Below are 20,091 nucleotides of genomic sequence, written 5' to 3'. Positions count from 1 at the left end.
TTTAATGTTTTAGTTTGTGATTTTTAAGAAATGGAAAATGCAATTTCAACACAAGATGCTCTAAAGTGTCATTTCAAAATGCCACATGAAATGCTCTAGTATTTTCAAAATGCAATATCTTAGTCTGCAGGCATCAAAATGAAATGTTCCCGTCTTCTGGATATATTCCTTGCACTTTCTTTAAATCAACAGTATTCATCTATCCATAAATAATTTCAGACCTCTGAGATTTTAGTTTCAGGAAAAAGGACTGTTTGGGGAACATAAAGGCACCTAATTTTAATCAGCACACATGGACTAACCTGCATGTGAGGTTTTCGTAGCCATCATTGTGCCCAGGTTTTAGCAAATTTTATTAGTGCAGCTTATGCCAGTTCTGGCTATCTGACAGAAGTCTTAAATCTGGAATTGGATGCTCTCTCTTCCCCAGTTTTGGGTATGTCACACTGCTCTGAATCTTCCCCTTTATAAATAAAGAGCTGAAGTCTGCACATACCCCACAGAGTTGTCAGGAAAATTAATTTCTTAACATTTGCACATCACTATGGAAATGTTCAACTTGCTATTTCAACACTGGCCATAAACTGTAGGAGTATAAAACTGGCAGAATGGCACATCTCTAATCCATCAGTAGATGTAAATTGTCCTCTAGTCATGGCAAGTACCTGTTGTTTAAAAAGGGGGAAAAATTCACCACAATGTAACTAATCAATTTTAAACGCTACACGGTTTAGATTTATTTATTTTTGGTGGGTTTGTTGTTGTTCTTGTTGTTGACTGTTTATTTGTTTGGTTTTTAATAACAGTAACCTAATATCCCTCTTCTGAACAAGGATTTATGTGTCTTTCTCATCACCAACAACGCTTTTCTCAACCCTCAGCACCGAGGCACCAGCACTTACTGAGCTAAGTCCCTCGCTGAATGCAGCAGAGCATGGGCTGCAGGCCTCTACCCTGAAGCATGAGATTTAATTACTTTGCTCTCATCATGAATAACTAACATTGTTATTGTTCACCAAATGATCCAGCCCCTCTAAAATCCAGTTACAATATTTGACTCCGACCTCCTAACATAGTGAAATCTCTTGTGCTGGCTGAAACAATATTTATGCTAAATCAGTCCATAAAATAAAAGAGAAGAAAAGTAATGACCATGCAAATTAGGTAAAAAGTGTTATCTGTACTGTAATAATATCCTGGCTTTCTTAGTTTGTGTTAATATCACGATTTTATTTAAATATGGTATGCTATTTAAATATTAAATGTGTTATTTTCTCATTTTTAAAGGTTCTGTATAACATTCAACAGGAAAATAACTATGGAAATGTGCGAAATATTATGCACTCAGCAGGCCAAAATATCTTGCAAAGCCATTATCTTGGTATCTCAGGAGGTAGGGTCTATACAACGATACATCACACTGGTAAACTCAGCTCAAATCACTGAATTTGACAAATTAAGTATCATCCTCAGTGAGGAAGTGTAGCCATCCACCTCACGCCTTAGGAATGCAAAAGCATCCCTGGCACGTACGGCAGCACTTTACTATGGATAAGAGTACATTAGAGGAAAGCAGGTGATCACAGACTGTCACGCTAAGAGGAACGGCTCTACGCGCATGGCTGGAGCAGCTCTGAAAGCCCATCGAGGCACCCACAGGCACGGCAAGCGCTGTGGCCTCTATGCCAAGCAAACTTGCTATTGGTATTCCAGTACAACAAGGTCTTAACCATACTTAAAACACCATCTTGCCATACCAGGGCCTTGAAGACCATGTGTACAGATGTATGTCCTTCATACAAAAAGATGACCGTCACACTTGAGTGTGCCTTCCTAACATTTACTCTCTGGGCTAAGAAAAACTACTGAGTCTTTTAAGATGGATTTTTCTTAAAGCATACAGTACCAATAAAATTAGCATTCTGTCAGCTAAGTAAGGGAGCTTGGATTCAAAGATAGTATGCCTGGTTTCCTGCTCTTGCTGTAAGAAACTTCAGTGTTTCATATACTCCTGTAAGAAAGTTCATGGAGGATGCTTGCTAATGTTTCAGGAGGGTCCAGCACATAACCAGAACTGTACCAAAACAGCCAGCACTTCTGCTTCTGTGGTTATCTGCTCGAACTTCAGGTCTATTTTTATATAAATCAAATATTAGCAACTCATGAAAAATTCATGGGTCTGATAAATGATTCTTGGATTGAAGTTTACATGTCATTTTTTAGGAGGAAAATGTCTCAGAGTAAGAGGAAATTTCGTGATTCAATTTAAGGAGCAGAGGTTTTAAAATGATAGGAATGGAAAAAATCAGCAAAAAAAGAATCAGGATGTTTTACAATCCATCTAGATTTGTTGCTCTGTATCATCTGAGCTTAGCTTCAATAACACACTTAAAACCATTTAAACATAGTACTTCTTCATATTCCTTCTTACAGCGGCACCTAACAGATCGGTCAGCCTACACTTCAGGACTGGCTCTTTCATGGACTGATTACAAATGGTTAAACTAGACCTGAAAAAATGCTGTACATAAAGCATCTTTCTACATTCCCTCTTCCAGCACATGGCACGCTATCTACACCATTTAAAGAGACCATCAGAAACAGCTTCTTCCAGAATTCTCTATTAATAACAAGGCAGACTGTCCAGCTTTATTAAAGACAGAAATACTTATTCGTAATAAAAAGGGTGGTGCTCTGTTAATAATTCTTCATTAATTCATGCTTATCACTTTGGTTTCTTTTTTAAATCAAACACTTGGAAAGTCACCTTAAATAAGGAGGACATTGCAGAGACTGAGTTCAGCGATCTTAAATATCAAACCAGGAACTGTAGAAGCAGACAGGACTGTGCATTATAGAGAACCAAAAAAGCAATTTATAAAAGAATCATTTAAAGAGAACCATTAATACGGTTTTTAAGGTCAAAAACCAGTATAGAAACATTATTTGCATTGTTTAGAAATTTCAGTACTGCCCAAATGTATTTCTGATGCTGCAAGAAACAACACTGAGGCCATTTATTTCAAGCATCTTTAGAAATCGTGTGACACATTTAATGGAAGTCCTGTACCTATTTCACTGCACACCATAATGATGATGGGGACAGGCCAGGTACAACAGTATTACAGAGGCAAGGAAATAAAAATTACTTTTGCAAAGAGATTTTAATGATTAACACACCTGAATTTGCATAAACATATTCTATAAAGACCGAATGCACTGGTTTCAATGATTACTTCTAAAGCTTTATTATCTAATATATCTACATTCCATTTTGCACTGTTCAGGACTCTATGCTCAACAGCGTTAAAATTCATAAAATCTCTGTCCTAAGTAAGAATCAACCAAAGTTGTGAATACAGTATTTGTGTCGACTAAAGTATCTCTGGAATGAGGTCTTTCTAGATAGAAAAAAAATTTCAACTCTAAACTTTGCCATTGCTTCACAGTAATAACAATAGCAACAGTAAGTGCGTCTGAATGTTCCATCAAATAGTCCTTATGACACAGATGACTTAAGAGATGCAAAAAATTATATGACAAAGCAATTAATTCACTTACGCGCATTTGGGTGTGCAGCAAATAGATTATACACACACACACAAATACGTATACATATATGTCACACAAATACATATACGTGTATGTACATACAGATATACACATACAGTAAAGGTGATGTACTTTATTTTACTTTGGTTCACTTTGAAATAGTACTCTAGAATATTCCATATGGTTTGCTTGATGAAAATGTTGCTACTTCAGGATATCTAGGGTGAAGTACTGCATCCTAGTACTTTACCTAGTACATCCTAGAGACTGCTGGCATAAAGTGATCAGGACCCACTAGATCCTGTGATGTATGACAATGCAATGACAGCTGGGGGATCTGTCTTACCAAGTTCATTATCTGTGCAGAGATTCTTGCAGAGCTTAGTAAAATTTAACATACTCTCTACAAGGTGTGTCACCTACCTCCTCCTCCTTTTGTTTTCCTAGCTCTATGCAACATCAGTCCCTATCCTTCCTACTGTGTATTTCTTGATTAATAATAAACAAAAAATCTGTAGAGCATTTCCTACTTGCGTACTGCAAGCCTTCCCAATATTTGCCTTGCGCATCCAAATTCTGCAAATGTCTAAGAAAACAAATAAACAAACAGAATCCAATCTAGCAGCAAAAAGGGATGATGAATGAGTTGCATCACTTATTTATGGGTAAAGAATATTATGCTGGCAGTTTTCCTGAACCATCCGTTACCAACATTGGAAAATAAGAGCTGAGATCACACTTAAGGCACAGAAATGCATAGAAGTTCCCAAATATATAAATAAAATACACCCCTCCAATTGTAATCTTGTAACACCATGCAACAGATATTCATTTCTGAATGAGGAACTTGTGGACCAGGATCAAATTAAAATAATTTAAATAAAGAGAATATATTAGGTATTTTGTCCTTTTGATGCCTCTGAAATCTTGAACTCAAATTACTTTTGGCCTCCTGTCTCCTTCCCATTGATTTGGTATAGATCTACAGAGCCTTGGTGACCAGCTGGCAATCTGACACAACAGTGACAACAGTCGCAGCAGTGACAACAGATAAGAGTTACTTGAAATATCAATAGCCGACACACTTAAATGCCCACTTACAGTTTATCTTAATTACAAGCTTTTTTCCCTCATATAGTTCATGTACAAGACAAAAATTAGTAGTAATTATATGGGTAGTTTGGAAGACTTATTCCATTAACATCATTTGGGAAATGACAGACGGTTAATTTCTTTAAGGCTTCACATTAACTAGTTTAAACTCTAATTAGCAGGGTTACTTAAATGCTCAGTATGCACACTGTTTTCAAAGAGTAAATTTATTGATGATTATGCTATGTTTTCCATATATTTATGTTAAATTTTTGTATTGATATTGCCCAACTCAAGTATGCCGCAATTCATTTTTCTATAGATACTCCCTAATTCAAATGCAAAATGGAACCCATGCTTTAATTACGCATAGAGTTACCATCACACAGTTTACCCTTAGTTAATGCTGAAGTCATTAATCATTAATTAATGACCACCAGCAACTGCCCTCAGTTCAAAGCTGGGGATATGAAAAGCCAGGTCTCCCTACAATAGTCTATTCACTACTAATAACAGTAATCCTGTTATTTGATTGATTTTCACCTTCATCCACTCCCATATATCCATGCTGCTCTTGGTCCTCATTTTCTAACTCTTTCTTCAGGGCAGCCATAAGCAACAATTTCTGTAGACCTATGTCCAGGAATTTTCCTAATTTTTTCTCTTAATTATGTTGATAATAAAAATAGCTCTGGCATGTGCATGTTCTATTTTCAAGGTCTGTTCAGAGACCATCCTGCTTTCTGAAATGCTGTTTCTGTCTGTAATTACTTAGTCCATTGTTGTTCTTCAGGGAAAAACAGCTGCCATCATCTCATCCAGATGTCTACTTCTCTCTTTTATCTATTAGCTTATTTACTTATTCTATATTTGGTTTTAATACGATAAAAAAGGGAAAAAAAGAAAACTGTAACGAAACCTTAGGAAGAAAATCCACCTGGGGATACGGCCAAAATCCAGTGCTCCTTTTCATATCCATGATGAGAAAGCTCCAGGACTGTATCATAGTTATACTACTAGGAAGATATAACAGGGAGCCTATATTAATGGCAATTATTGACGAAGGATTAAAAGCAGCTGAAAAACACTTGCTCGAGAGATGGCATTACTCAGAACATACACCCATTCTCCTTGTGTCTGCCTGTGAGGCTAGGAGGGCTTTGGAGAAAGCTCCTAGGTGGCTGTGGCTCTGATGAGACTCAAGGCAGGCATGGACTGAGCTGGACTTTTGGAACTGGTATAATTTGTTTCACAAAAAGAGAAATCTTGACACCGAATGTGATGATGAAATCCACCCCTAAAATACCTCCCACTTCCAATCATGAAGTTCTTTTCTCTCTAGGAGAACCAAAATTTTTAACGTGTGCCCTGTTCTTTACCAATGTGGAGAACACAAGAAAGATCCTCAGACCAAAAAAACCCTAGAGAAATACTGCATATTTATAGGCAAATATAACTTCAAAAAATATGGGACATCCTAAATCTAGTAAACACTAGTTTTTTGAAAACATATTCTAAGACTATTTTCAATTTTATATTTATTTCACAACAGACTTACATGTAAAGAAAATTTTCACACACCAAAGCCTGCAAAAGGCATATACTTTTTTTCCTACCCTCTTACTTTTACTTTTTTCTTTGCACAAAATCTCTTTTCTTTACTTTTTGGTTATTCCTGTTCTGGGTTTTCCCCCAAGATTGAAGGAATACATAACTCTTAGCTATAAGTCCCTTTGAATTGTCCACTAGTAATCCCAAATTCTGTAACTCTAATAATGGATTTTATGGCTCTATGCAGGGTATACTCTCCCCCAGGACTCAGCTTGAAAAGCCTAACACGAGTTGAATGTCGACCAGTCCACCCTTCCTGTGGTATCTGCACACCAAGAAGTCCATGCCAAGATCTCCTGGTACTCACGGAAGGCAAAGATATTCTTGGTCTCAGCCACAACAGGCAAGTTGATGGGTGAAATGCATATTTCAAGGCAGGCCTACAATTACTTCCTCCATCATCCTCCACAACTCTTGAGCAAGTCATTTAAACCTTCTTAAACACACCTAAGTTTCACCATCTTCAAAATGTGTGTTATAATTGTAATTTCTGATTTCATGGAACATGACATATTTTTGCAAAATACTCACACTCCTCTTGTGGAGGCTTCCATTGTAATATTAATCAGTGTTACTTCATGTAACATCCTGTCAATTTTTACACTTTTCAACTAGTTAGGCAGAGGAAATATACTGAAGAATATTTAGTATGATAGCTAAAGTTAGATAAGCTTTAATTTATCTCCACTTTCCTTAATGTCTGCCACTTTCTATATTCCTTCTTGAACAGAAAAGTTTAAGGGAAGGATTTTCTAAAGCACTTAGCATAGGCCTAACTGTTTCCCCTAAAGGAAAACCTGTAACTCCCACTGATTTCAATGGCAGGACTGTAATGCAAATGCAAAATAATTTTGAAAATCCCACCTTAAGAGATTTCACTCTAGACATAAGCTCTGTGACCTTGTCACCCACTTCTTTCTTGCCTTAATTCAAACTGATCTCTTAATATCTTGTCTCTTCTGCCATTGACATTTTAAAATAAGGTTTCTATCTTTTAAAAGGTATTTCATCATGTAGACTTTCTCCATAAATTCATTTCATTTTTTTTTATCTAGCCAGATGCATTATTTGTTTCTAGGTAAATCTTTTTAAATTCCAACTTGTATTGTACAGGAAACCTCCCAGGCACTTATGATAAACTGATGCTTTCAAAATCTTCTATTATGTTGTCAAAAGTGACAATAATAGCAAATTCTGCATCTATAGTAGTGTTCTCTACTTTTTTGCTAGTAGAATAGCCAGACTAGGGCTGTAAATACTCTACTCCCATTTCCTCAGCCAACTGAAAAATGTTTATTTTACTGCTTCTCCTAATGCCAAGCCTTTTAATTTACTGTTTCCTTACTAAAAGGCTCCATGTTATACAAGTCTGCCACCAGCAACAGATACATGTATTGGATACTTAGCCTCCATCCTACACATATTTCTGTTACACAAAGAAAGCAGAAAAGAGGCTCTCCGACTGCTGAGGCTCCTAACTTACGGCCTGTTCTCATATTTCACTACTAACAACTTACAGACCGTCTACATAACAGAGGGCTCCACAAAAATGCCTTTGAGCAACACCGTTTTTCAGCACGGAGATAAGAGAAGGATGGATATACAACAGGATGGGAGAAACATGTCTCAGCAATCAAATACCGGCCAAAGTTGGTTTAATAAATTACAGACGTACTCAAGGCTCTCTGGAGACAGCTGGTGCCCCTCTTCTATTCTTTTTGGGATAGCATCGTGACCAGAGTTTGCCAACTCATTGTTCTGGGTGCTCCTGGGGAAATTACAGCTACAACATACAGCACCATTATCAAGGACAGTGCTTGCCAGGTCAAGAAAATGAGAGACATCACAGTGGTGGATGAAATGCTGCTGTTGCTTTGATTCTGCTCTTGTCCACAGGAATCTGGAGCAATTTACCTAACCGTAAGTATCAGGGAACAAATGGTTTTTCTGTCCTCTTATGCAGCAGGGAGATTTCTTAATGCATGAGATGGTTTCTCTTATTTCCCTGGCAGTACTGTGACACAGGCACTCAGATGACTCATCGGATATCAAGTAGGACAGTACTATTTTTGATAAAACAACTGTAGTGCTTGAGCTCTATGGGGAGAGGAGGCTTTCCTTCACTGTTGCTCATCTGATTTTGAAGAGGGTTCTCTACTTGAAAACAGGGACAAAGATATGCTTCAGTGATGGTAAAGCAGAACAATATTGATGCTTTGCCCTCAGGTCAGCCTTGATACCATCTCTAGTGAGGCTCTCGATTTTCCCTGATAGTTTACGGAGGCGCACCAAAATAGCACAGCAAATGTATTCTTCACAAACACTGCACCTAAGCTGCCTTCCCTGGAAACAAAAGCACTTGGGGAGAATGGTACAGCCAGTCCTCACCATAGCTCTTCCCTGACATTATGCTAACACACATACCCAGCCTTGGAAGCCAGGAAGTGCTCCTGGCTTCTGCAGTTCAGACATAGCCCTTGATGCCAGCAGATACCCTGCAGAGCTGTCTGCACTGCTTCTAACAAAAAATGGCACAGCATAGTAATGGAGATTCAATGAAACTAGCTTTCATCTTTCATCTTCCTTTCCCCCCCTGCAACGGTATGAAACTTGACACTGGCTAATTTAGTTGTTTCAGGGGTAGATTTTCTAGCTCACACCATGCTTTTGTTGCCACAGTTCAACTGCTAGTGCCAAACAAGCTTACAAATAATTATTTCAGTACTTACATATATGGATACTTATCTGCATTTTATATTGATAAATAAATATTTGCATAAGCACATCTTAGCAAACTTTACATATTTGAAGAATTCTGCCATCAAATCTGCTCTCCTATTTAAGAACACCATGAGTTGCTCTAATAAGCAGAACCACGGATGACATTAAGTCTTCAGTATTGTTCAGGTCTCAAACACTCAAAATATGAATTTAGAATCAAACCACAGAGTTAAGAAAAAAGCAAACCTTGACCAGATATTCCATTTTCCTAATACTACTGTCATCCCAGGATGACTTCACCTTTGTAATCCTCTTTCCTTTACATGTCTCCTCTTTGGAAAAGTTAGGATTTAAGCTGAGATGCTGTGAACAACTTTGGAGGACTTCAAACTAAGATGAAGCCCACCCCATGGAAGGTGTACTAAGTGAATAAACGTGGGGTATTTAAAGCAGATTGGAATATCCATTCAGGCTACCACCAACCACAATCTCTATTTACCTCCCAAACATTAAAATGATGTAGACAGAAGTTAAGTTGAATTCTACATCCATTTCCACCTTCTGAAGAGCTAGGAACAAGGTAATAAATTCTTTTTACCAAGCACATGGACACTCCAAACATTAAAAACACAGAAAAATAATTAAAACAGATTACTCCTGATGGACCCCCACCCTTCCAGAAATCAATCCTCTTATCATGAAAAGAACTGGTCATTTATGCCCACTTTGAACAGTGTGAAACCTTTATCTTCTTTTTTTTAAATGCACTGTCATTAAAAGATTCTGCTACAGGTTTCCAAACCCTGAACATCAAAGTTAACACTGTGTGACAGCTGGTATGTTCCAAACTCATCACATTTAGTGGTCTGTAACAGAGTAAATGACACAATTACCTGCTGTAATTACTGTTGCTAACAATATATTTTCCCTGGTGATTGGTCTGTGTGACTCACAGATGCTTATCTTTGTCAGCCCAGTCCAAATCTCCATTTCCATGTGACTTGGACATTAACTTAGAAAGTATTTACAAATTAGTTCCAATATCTGCCAAGACAGATATTTGGGATAGTATAAATTAATCTTTTATTGCATGGTTAAACAGTCTACCACTCTAATATTATTTTGCATTAGAAAGTAAGTATTCACAAGGAAATTCTCTTCCCCATTTAAATCAAAAGCTCATTTCTTTTATTAATATATTGGAAGGGAAGCACACTGAAACAGGTAAATAAAACGAAGGAATAAAATGCAAATAAATAAGTACATTGACATTTTCACAAAATGCTCATTCCCAAAGCAAAACATGAGGTAAAAAAATTAAGTGATAAAACATTAACATGCTTAATTCTCATTGCCTTCTTGTGACAATTTTAAAGAACACTTACAGAAGACAACAGTGACTTCTGATCTAGAGCAACGTGAGTTACAGGCTAATCAAGCTAGCTGAATGCAAGCATTTCCCTGGAATACCTTTCACTTTTAAAATATAAAATACATAAAACTCCTTGCACCATTTCTCCTAAGAATACACTTAAGATGATGTGAAAAGATTGCAGCATATAATGACAGTAGGAAACAGATACAGTCTTTTTAAGATTATTTGGAAGCTTGTCAGAAAGAAAAAATACTCCTACAAAAACTCCTACAAACCATTTAGGTAGAGCAGCCTCCTATTTTACTGCTAAGCTTGTTGACAGAGCTCTTAAATCTCAAAAGAAACATTGAGATTTTCAAGGGTTTTTGTTATTTGATGGGAAGGGCCTCAATTTTTGCACATCCGACCACATACATTGTAAAGGGGACTGATTTCAAGAAAGTAAATTGATTACCATTTCTGAAACAATTTCTGTTTTCAGTTTTCTAGTTCAGTCTTGAAGATGCCTCAAAACCACTAGTGTTTTCTTAAAAAAAAAAAAAAAAAAAAAAGACAAGACAGAACAGTTCTGTATATTGAGAATATCCTCAGGAAAAATATCAAATATCTTTTACAGACACAGTACTTTCAGAAACACTGCCTCACCATACGTATCTTCACTAGCAAAAGTGAAATATCACCCAAGAACCTTAGGATTATGCTGTACAGGAGCACAGCATAGACAGCGACGCTTCCCTTTGTATCAACATGACTTTTCAAATTAATGGTGATTATTTGGCCAGTCTTCCTTGGGCCATCGGCAGAACAAAACCTTAAGGATGGGTTCCAACATATTTTCTCAGTAGGTGGTATTTGTTCCTTCTTCTTGGCCCACTCTTTCTGACCACCACAGAGAGGTCCTGCCAATCACCCCTTTGTTCGTTTACGTGAACTGGAAAACATAGACTGAGCAAATTCTGGAACTGAAACTAGTTTTAGAGAGAATTAGAAGGGCAGAAAAAGTGCCAGTTTAGCTTCCACACTATGTGTTCATGCAGGACAAGCCACAGCCTGCCTGCAGGATCAGTAGCACATTTCAGTGTGAATCAGAAGTTACATGCAGAACTAAAAATATAAGCCTTTCTTTGGGATTACGCATAGGAACACAGACACCAGATGAGTCAGTGAAGTGGATAAACCCAATATGTTTACTTTGTGCACCAACACATTTCAGGGTAGATTTCAGCATAATTCTACATGCAATGAAGGACTAGCAAGTACGCAACTCCTGCTGTGGTCAAGCGGTTTGTACCACAAGCAAGGCCACTACTCAAGCACACAGCTGAGAAGAGAGGGTTGTAACCCAAAAGGCTATTTCTGAATTATTCTGGCTGCAGAAGTTAATTTCTAATTTGAAGAAGCAGATTGATGCAGCGAAGTACATCTGTTTTTGTAAGTCAAGAATCATCAGTCCAAAAGACTGACAAAAGGGAGTAATATTGATAAAGATTTATCGCAGAGACAAACCTAGGAAGGATTTGTCAAAGAAGATGACAAATACTAAATTATAATGACTGACAGTATAAAACATGAGTTAAGGAAACAGTCTGCCGCTTAGCATAAAGCAGGTTAATCCCTTATAAACATTACATGAAAAACAAAGGACACTTATAAGTTGTTTCAGGAGTCACTCATCACCGGACATGCCATGTAGCATGCAGTGGGATTCAAATTATAAAGAATTAAAAGTTTCCATGCTCACAGATTGTCTGAACAGAAATAATTCAGGGATACATATCTGTCCAAACAGGAAACTTCCATATTCGTTTAAAGAAAAAACTTGCAGCTATAATATTGAAAGAAAAGGCTTCTGAAGCCCTGGACAAAATTAAAAAATCTTATGTCTCCTCTTACGAGTCTTGACAGACAGTTATGTTTCTTACTTTCTGCCTTTTCTTACAACTGTGTTATCTTAAGATTGGAAATGTTTTTCAACAGTAGAATGCCAACAGACTGACAGACATTATAACCATATACTGCCAGCTGTACCTACTACCCTCAAAACCTGGATAATTTATATTATGGCTATAGTCACCTTGATTTTATTGTGAATGTGTAGAAAACTGCTGACTTCAATATAGCCTGACCACATAACCTTAAACAACCCCGCTGTTCCTTTTTTAAAAACTGTCTTGCTTCATACAGTAGCGCCAGTCTCTCACTGACCTTGGCTGGAGTCCCTCTGAGAACAGGCTACGCTCTCCCGGCATGAGGCAATCACCAGCTGGCTCAGACATGATAGATGTGAGCTATCCAACTTCCTTCACTTCTGGCTTGCTCAATGAGACAGCAGCAGATTCCCATCTCCTGAGCCAGAAAGATCTTTACTTCAAAGAAACTGTCCTCAAGGCTACCTACTGTGTTTCCTGACCTTTGCAGTCTATCTTTCACAGTCTGTGATCATCCATAGAAAGATGGGCCAGGGGAGGTCCAGCTGTGAGAGGATGTCATGTTGAGGTTAATTAATACCAGCCATCCTCTCGCTACCATCATCCTAATTCCCACAGTCCACAACTACCATCCAGTACTGGGATGAACAGATGAAGACGTTTTGACCAGACAATACCCCATGTACTCTTCAGTCTCTTGTATTTAAATTCTTCTAAAGAAAACCCCACTGCAGCTGTTTGGTTGCTGGTAATTCTGGGTGCAATTCAGCTCTAGATTAAGGTATCTAAATTCGGGTGTCTACATGTGTGTTACTGTGCAGGATTCCCCTGTATAAACACACACCTAGCTAAAAAGTGACATCTAGCCTGGCACCTCCTGGGTATCCAAAGACATCAGCAAAGGTTGTCAGATGTAACACAAGGCTCTGCAGGAAGACTGTAACAGCAGTTGGAGACCAAGTAGGACACCCTACAGCACCTAAAAAGGCACTAGACCGATAATTGGGCAATCAGATCTTGCTATAAACTTCTAAGTTCCCATTTCAGTCAGTGCAACCTGGAGAACTCAACAAGTGTGAAATAGATACCTAACACGGGATTGAGTTGCCCACACGTAAGGGGCTTGAACGCATGGAGAGGGGCAACTTATTCTGCTTGCATCCAGCTGTCACTCAGAAGAGTGCAAGACCTACATGGCCTAATCCCATGATGACAGCTACCTAGATCATCTCAAATAGCAGCAGGAACCTCTAAGTAGACAACTGAGTTGGGTCCAGCTGAATCCTTGACCTCTGTTGATTAAAACGTGAGCTTAGATGAAGACATCTACATTGGGGTGTCTTAATTGCAAACTGAATTCCACCTCCTGTGTCAACGTCAGTAAAATTCTAACATGAAAAGTCAATGTAATTAGCTATGGAAATGAATAATTCATTCAGTGCTGTATGGTTTGTTAGATTGTCTATTTTTACAATACACTGTTAATTTCGCTATCCCCCTACATTTCTAATTTCCAATCATATTGTACTGACACAGCATGTAACTGCATTGTAGAAACTGTCAAGGGACTCTGGGTGCTTGGAAGCTGCAGGGGGGTTCAGAACACTGAGAAATGGGATGTACACTGGATGTCGGTCGTAATACTGTGAGATAAATATTAAGCAATGTTAATGTTTGAAAATATTGTAATTTCAGAATTTTTACATGAATGAAAGATCTCACTCTTTTCTGAGTTACTGTTTCAGATTGAGTATATTCTCAAGTCGACACCTGTACCTCCTTGTATATATTGAAAACTTCCGCATCACCCTAAGAATGCAAAATATATTCTTTGTAAAACAAAATAATCAATTCCGATGTCTGCTTCTGCAGACAGATTTTAAACAGTATACAGAAGCTGTAGGAATGCAAAATAGTTACAGAATTGCTTTTGATATAATACCTTTACCATCCTCTATTCCTAAGGCCAACAGGGAATCCAGCTCTCTAACACACTGGGGTGTGTATATCTATACATACGTACACACACCCCAAATATACCAAATATATATATATATTTGGTAAAAGAATGATTTCTGTAAAGGAATTAAGTATCCAATACTGAAGATCACACATTTGTGTGTTTGTCAAGGGAACACATTCTCTATTTATCAACTCAAATCATATCCTACTGAAGACCCTTTAAAAATTTGTTGGATTTGAGCAGCTGAGAAATCAATCCTGCTATAATTGCATAGCCAGATGAACAGTTGTTATGAACTGGGTCAGTAACCAAGGAGGAAATGGGACCTAAAAAGTATCCTCTAGGAAGGAAAAAAAAGGTCTCATTCCAAGTTAAAACAGCCTCCAAACTAAGTTGTCAATGATAACCCCATTCAATCCAAATAAAGCATAAATGAGCTCCATTGTATAAGACATAGCAGATATATAAAAATTACTTGTGTTGTTATCTTAGTAATGTGGTCGCATAGCAACAAGCTCAGTCTGAATGATCATTCCTTTATTAGCTTTGTGAATTATCTTACAGCTGGAAAGCGGATATTGGAGAAAATTTATCCTGAAAGAGGATTGAGAGCTTCATGTAGGCTGACATACTATAAAGCAGAATGGAAACTGGGCCAAGTAATGGAAATCAGAATCAAACAGGTTTTGAGTTAAAAATGCTCTGTGCGTACAAGCTGACTTCTAGAGTGTTTATTACTAACAGCAACCCTGACAGTACAGCTGGACACCATCGCCTCAGTGGAGTTTGGATTACACTGTGTGATAATGCATGTGCATGCACGTTACTTCTAATATAACTGGGAGGGGCGGGTGTCACCAAAATCAGAGATGGAAAAGACAGATGGTTCATCTTGCCCACATCATTATAAATCCAGAACTGCATGTTTTCTTTGGTGCTTTGCTGACTACAACGTTTCCTTACTCAAGCCATAGTATGTTACTATCACCTGTTACAACAAGCCCCTGTCAGGATCCTTTGTTTATTGCCCTGTCCCTTGCACCATACTGCGCAATTATTCTGACTTTATTTAAGCGCAGTCAACGAGCTCAGCTGTTGTACAAGCTGCAGAACTTGAGGAAAACTTGAAATGTTGCTGAATTCATCAAAATAAGTGAAGGGAAATAGACAGGAAGAAATTAGCTTTTATTGTCATCATGTCTCACGTTACTGTATTTTCAAGTAACAAAGCTGGTATACTACAAGCATATGACTAATCTGAGGTCACGGACTTTTTTTTTTAACTTTGCAGCAGTGAAGGGTAAAGGGTATACAGCAGTGCTGAATAAAGTTGCATCTTGTGGCCATATTTAGTCACTTATTAAAAGGTGGCCTCGTTTACCAATGTACCAAGCACTATCAGCTCTTATTATCTTCAGGATGACTTGTGGATGCTCTTGTGTGTCTGAAAAAGCAGGCCAATTTTATACTGTTAATTAACTGAGGACAAGCATGCAGCTTTAAACACAGAAGCTGGATGACTTCATTCAACTCTGGATTACATCAGTCTTACAGTAGCTTTTCTCAATGGAAAGCCAGGCAACTATACCACTCTTACAAGAGGTTGGTGGAGGTACTAAAACATAGCCCACATTCCTCGCATGTAAGCTAGATTTTATTCTTCATTTTAAATAAGGAGAGGCATTCCCTTTCAGTTCTCAGAACTCATTTGTGGGAACTGAAATGTACAGGTGGAACAAAAATAACTAGTAATACATGATATTGTAAAATACCCACACTTCAGAGCTACTTGGAGTCTATCTCCTACCAATGTATGCTGGTGCAAACCCACTTCCAGCCCCACATCAGAACCCATCAATGAACTTTTCCTGAATATCTGGAAGGAATGTATTGCAAGTCTGGAATTTTACCTGGCCTGTGCCCTAGGGATTAAAGATGGATTTTACCTTCAGCATCCTCACAAGCAATTCAACAAAACTTTTTCTCAAGTATCCTTGCCATTAAACGTTACTTCTGCTGCACAGTATAGGAAAAAGAGGACATTTCTCAGACTGTTGATGTCCCAAACAATTGATGGATTTACAAGTCAAAAATAAACCAGCGAATTCCGCACAGAAGCCCACAGGCAGATGCACTTTTATGAACTTGAGTTTCTAGATGCCAAGACGAATCATTCATTCGAAGTGTGTCAGAGTACTACAGTAATAAAAAAAAACATGACAGGCAGTCTATTCCCCCCTCAAAAATAGCTGTATCTTGCAAGAAGCAGAGGGTAACAACTGGGCAGCCAGCAAAACCCCTGATAATCTGGAGATCTGAATCATAAACAGTATTTGAGCTGTGTTATTTCAACAAAATCACAGGTCCCTGTAACTGACATTTCAAGTTCAGCCAGATACCAGACTGATGGTTCCCATAGTGGGGGCATCGGTGCTGGGGGAGATAAGGATTGGCTCCATTAGCATTGCAAAGACGCTGCCTCTGTTTCCTCATAAGCATCCTCAGAAGACTTACACTGTGAGCAAAGCGTTAATGAAGGAAAGGGAGGCAACACCCAACCTTCGGCTATTCACTATACCAAAAAAAACGCCAGATGTGTTTATTTCCTGGCTGATAGGATAGTGAAATCTGGGCACTGGCAGACTTTTTTATCAGATGTACAAAACTAATACTGAGACTTCCAAAGATGGGGAGAGAAGAGAAGCCTCTAAAGGTAACTGCAATTTCTACTGAGGACTATGACTATACCTTTAACACTTCATGTTGAAAAGCAGTGGAGGAAATTTGCCAGTTCTAAAAGAAAACAGTCTCCCACTCTCTGAAGAATATCATTAGCCTGTCATCTCCTGACCCAGCACCAGCATGGAAACAGAAGTATTCCAGAGATGTTTCTTTAAAATCCTTTTTCATACACACACACACACACACACTCTCAAAAACCCCACCATGTATCAATGCTAAGCAAAATACCAAACCAGCAGGTATCTTTCTGAAGTGGGGACATCACCAGTGGCATTAGCTGAAATCCAAGCAGATGTGTAAGGTTGTTTATAAGCCACAGCTTATATTCTCTACAAGAATGGAACCAAACAGGAGGGCTTAGGAAGAACACAACTTTTATTACTATGGGCAAAGCAAATGTCAAACAAATCACAATGGTGTGGCCTGTCAGAAAACCAAAGTGAGAAAACATTAATGGCTGCATGGGAAAAAAAGCACAAAGATAGGTGAAATAGTATCAGATGCATGAGCACTGAACAGCCTAAATGTGATGATCTGTTTTCTATACATTATGACGAGGTGCATTTGTTTCAAAGTCATCCCACGATATCATTAAAAACCAGAGTATATGCATCAGACATAAAAAATTAATGTCAAAAACTACTGGCCACTGATCTGCAGTGGTTGCAGGCCTTTCCCCTACATTTTCCCCTTTACTATTGACACCCCTCAAGTAATTATTAATTAGTATTGTTGTTATCATAATTCCTACTTTTTCCACATTCATCATCATTATGCAGCTAAATGTGTCGTCTTCTCCTTAAATCTTCCCCATATGTCAAGTCAATCTCCCCAGAACCCTAATTATTTTAATGTTGGTCTTGGAATTCCTTTCCAATTTGCAACAGATTTGTGATTTAATTTGATTTGAAAAATATGCAGAGCTTCCAGTATTCCAAAAAATTAACATTTCAGGTGTCACTCAACTTGCTACTGCCATGCTTCTTGGCAATTTATGTGGGAACAATTATTAGACTTCAGTTTACTGTGAGAGGCTATTGAAAAAAAATAATTTAAATGCTGTTGAATGCATAGACAGGGTTTTGGGAAAAATGTTGTTAGAAAAATCTCCAAGATTCATAAAGGCTTAGATATGCTGGGGTGGAGGGGAGGAGGCCTAGCGAGGTCCAGCTGGATACACCCAGTTAAAGCCCAGCAAGTCCAACACATCTTTCATTGCTTTGAGTAGGTCTTCCATATGGCCAAGTCAAAATGCCCAAAGACCAAAGCCATCCATCTATTCTATCCATTCCTTTCATTTCTGAAGAAGTACTTCATCCCTTCCATCTATTTAGACCCTGCAACCATGCCTCACTGAAGAACAATAAACCCTGCAAATGTTCCCACCGGAGTCATGGTATGTTATATAAAAATCCTTCATAATTTTCTTTAGAAGTCAGAAAACAAACCCAGGAACACAAACGTGACGGTACCAGGCTGTAATGCACAATATCAGCCTCACCGACTTAGAATCTCCACCTATTCTGCCACCTCCTTTGGCTTCTAAGCTATTTCTTTCTAAAAGCTAGCAGCAGCAAAAAATCAGCATGACTTCACAAGTGAAAATGAAAAGGAAAAACAAAATTGTCTGGAATGGATTTAGCAAAATGGTTATGCAAAAAAGTTACCAGGTCTGCAGGCATTTAAAACACGGACGTGAGCACCTAGCTCCGCACGTGGGAGCAGTCCCACACAGCTCAGCGCTGTTGCGGGAATGGACATGGCTGCTCACGTGGCCAGACCACGCTTGGAAGAAGTAGGCCACGATTTGCAACATGCCTGATATGCTTTTAATAATTAATCAGTTAAGAATTCACAGGTATTTCCTGCCAAAGTACAGCGCAATTGTAAAACCTCACTGGTGTGAGGGTACCAAGTTGTAGATCACTCACTTCTCCACTCACTTCTCCCTCTCTTAAAAAAAAAAAAGAAAAAAGAAAACAAAAGAAACATGTAACAGATAATTTACTAAACCCCATAGATGACAGCATGTACAAACATTAATTCAAAGAGTCTGGTTTATATACTAACACAGTCCATACTTCATACGTCTGCCTTACATTTGGTCATTTATCGTCTTACTCAGACCACACGTACAGGGAGAGTCAACTGAAGATAACGTCCTAGGGTACCCATGGAGAGCCCCAATGCCTCCCTCTGCAGTACCACTAGAGTGTGAAACACGAAACAGCCCCCTGGGAGGAATTCTCTGGGAGGGTAACATCAGCTGCGTTACCTTCCCCACATCACCTCGGTGACTCCCACCCACAGGAGAGGCTGAGCTCACCACCAGCACTTCCATCAGAGTCACTTCCCCCTTTTATGCTGACTGGAAAGCAAAAAAAATAACAGAAGGTGGCCCATGAGACTGCACAAAAACAGAGCCTTAAACATCACCTGGGGCTCAGAAAAGCCATGGCTTCTCCAGGCCATGGCATGCATCTTCCTCTGCCTTAATACGATGTAGGAAGGACGCACTAAATCTCACAGGGTCTCCTTTCTTCTGTTCCTTTTTTGATGGGTTACTTTGATAGGTGAGTGGTCCCACGGCAGGAAACTGAAGACATCTGTTCAGGCTAAACATGATTAACCATCCATTGTGGCTAGTCAGAACTCTTCACTGTTAAAGCCAAGTGTGAAAAAGAGAGAGCTCTCATCTCTGATTTCCTAACTTCCCCCTTTTCCATTTAAAAAAAAAATAAATGGTGCAGGAAAGAATATGTGTTGCGCTGTTCAGAGCACTGCTACCAGCTGCGGATTACACAGCAGCCTGAAAGACTAGAGGTGGCACTGGCTGCATCCTTGTTTCTAGAAGGAAAACTTTCTTTGTTCCAGGCAAGAAAACAGCCCGTGCATTTTTGTAATCCCAGGCAGAGTAAGGATCTAAGTGTTACTGTTCCAGAAAAATACTAAGGCGTTCAGATTTAATCATATCTAACAGTGACGACGGACCATACCACTACATATATAAAATTACCCCAGCAAAGACTCATGCCATTTTCTGCCTTCCTTCCCCCAGCACACCACCATTATATTTCAGGTTCTGTGAAGCAAAGTGGAAGGGGAAT

At 38.6% G+C, this 20,091-nt stretch overlaps 1 protein-coding gene across 1 annotated transcript in view; it reads right to left on the bottom strand.

Annotated features, from left to right (window-relative positions):
* The window catches only part of NELL2 (NEL-like 2 (chicken)), a 132,310-nt gene that overhangs the window by 43,052 nt on the left and 69,167 nt on the right, over positions 1 to 20,091 (bottom strand). The gene's annotated exons all lie outside the window — the stretch shown is intronic.

Source organism: Pygoscelis adeliae, unplaced genomic scaffold (genome assembly GCF_000699105.1).
Source record: "Pygoscelis adeliae isolate BGI_AS28 unplaced genomic scaffold, ASM69910v1 Scaffold113, whole genome shotgun sequence".
In the NCBI taxonomy this organism is placed as follows: domain Eukaryota; kingdom Metazoa; phylum Chordata; class Aves; order Sphenisciformes; family Spheniscidae; genus Pygoscelis; species Pygoscelis adeliae.
The sequence above is the reverse complement of the archived record's forward strand: the minus strand, read 5'-3'. Positions and strand labels throughout refer to the sequence as shown.